The sequence below is a fragment of the Bison bison genome, unplaced genomic scaffold, assembly GCF_000754665.1.
Source record: "Bison bison bison isolate TAMUID 2011002044 unplaced genomic scaffold, Bison_UMD1.0 scf7180017861489, whole genome shotgun sequence".
NCBI lineage: Eukaryota > Metazoa > Chordata > Mammalia > Artiodactyla > Bovidae > Bison > Bison bison.
Window position 1 is genome coordinate 16,918 of NW_011492061.1, and position 1,877 is coordinate 18,794.

Genomic DNA, 1,877 nt, shown 5'->3' on the forward strand with positions numbered 1-1,877 from the left:
CACTCAGACTCACGTCCATCGAGTCAGTGATGCCATCCAGCCATCTCCATCCTCCTGTCCATCCCCTTCTCCTCCTGCCCCCAATTCCTCCCAGCATCAGAGTCTTTTCCAATGAGTCAACTCTTTGCATGAGGTGGCCAAAGTATTGGAGTTTCAGCTTTAGCATCATTCCTTCCAAAGAAAACCCAGGGCTGATCTCCTGGGTTTTCTGGTTGGACTCCTTGCAGTCCAAGGGAATCTAAAGAGTCTTCTCCAACACCACAGTTCAAAAGCATCAATTCTTTAGCGTTCAGCTTTCTTCACAATCCAACCCTCACATCCATACATAACCACTGGAAAAAGCATAGCCTTGACTAGACGGACCTTTGTTGGCAAAGTAACGTCTCTGCTTTTCAATATGCTATCTAGGTTTTCCAGCTTAGAGGACCAAAAAGTGAATTAGAAAAATGCACACAATATTTGCAGAATGTGGTGACAGACATTGTAGAAAGTAGCTATTCCATAACAATTCCCATCTTCAAAAGGCTTCACAAAAATATCATTGGAAAAGGAGGTGCAAACATAAAAAAAATCTGTGCAGCAAGCAACACCAACATTATTCTTCCATCAACAAATAGCAACTCAGAAAATATTGTCGTCAAGGGAAGGCCAGAAAACTGTAAATTGGCTTGTGATTTCATTCTTTCAATTCAGAAAAAATATAGGCAATATTTCAGAAGTAGAAATTTCTGTTCCTTCAAACCTACACAAATCCCTTATGGACCCTAAAGACTGCTTGGTTGATGCAATCATGGAAGAATGTGGAAGCGTCCATATTCTCTTTCCAAACAACTCAGGACTTCAAAGAGTCATTTTTAGGGGACCTGCCCAAAGTGTTGAGAAGGCCAAGAAAAAACTGCTACAACTAGCAGAAGAGCAAAAGAAGAGTTATTCTGTGGTCCTCCATGTTAAACCACAGTATAAATTTCTCGAGTGAAAAGAGGCAATGCTTCCAGTCTGTGAAGAGGCTGGAGCACATTTCATTTTCCCTATCCCTGAAGATAAGGATCAAGAATTGATAACTATCACAGGGACAGAGAAGGCCATCAGAGAAGCACAAAGTAAACTGCATACTCTGATTACAAATATAGATATTGCAGTGGAGGACAAGATACTGATAAATCCTATGTATCACTAGCATTTTTTTTTGCAAAGGAGTCAGGTGTTCCAGGACATGCTTGAGGAGTATGGTGGTGTGATTATTAGCTTTTCACATTCATGAAAACAGAGTAACAAAGTCACAATCAAAGGAGCAAGACCTTGTATCAAAGCAGCCAAGAGATATATTTATGAAATTGTTCAGGACTTGGACAATGAAGTCACAACAGAATGTGTTATTCCCCAGAAGTTCCATAATTTTTTAATGGGACCAATGTGCTCTAGAGTCAGACAAATCACTAAAAATTACAATGTCCAAATCAAATTATCAGATAGAGAGGAAATTTCATTTACTAATAAAGAGCCAGCAATTCCAGAAAATAAGGAAGAAGGGGGAAAGATCACGACAAGAAATGCTTCAATTTCTCCAACAAAATGTGACAACATATTTATCTCAGGCCAAAAAGAAAATTGTGAAGCCACCTTTGAAGCCCTTAAGACTTTAATTCCTGTCACCACTGAAGTAAATGCTCCCTTTGATCTACAGTGTTACCTCACTGATCAAAAAATAAATAAATAAATAAATAAATAAAAATAAAAGATACAGAAGATAATGGATGAGTGTGAAGTTAAAATACAGATATCAGCACCAGGATTAGAATCTGATATCATTTCCATCACTGGCCTTACTGGAGACGTAGGATGAGCCAAGGCTAAATTACAAGAACAAATCAAGACTG

General features: G+C 38.7%; 1 pseudogene; it reads left to right on the forward strand.

Moving 5' to 3' along the window:
- The first annotated feature begins 408 nt into the window (after positions 1-408).
- On the forward strand, positions 409-1,261 carry LOC104983110 (annotated as a pseudogene).
- The last annotated feature ends 616 nt before the right edge of the window (positions 1,262-1,877 follow it).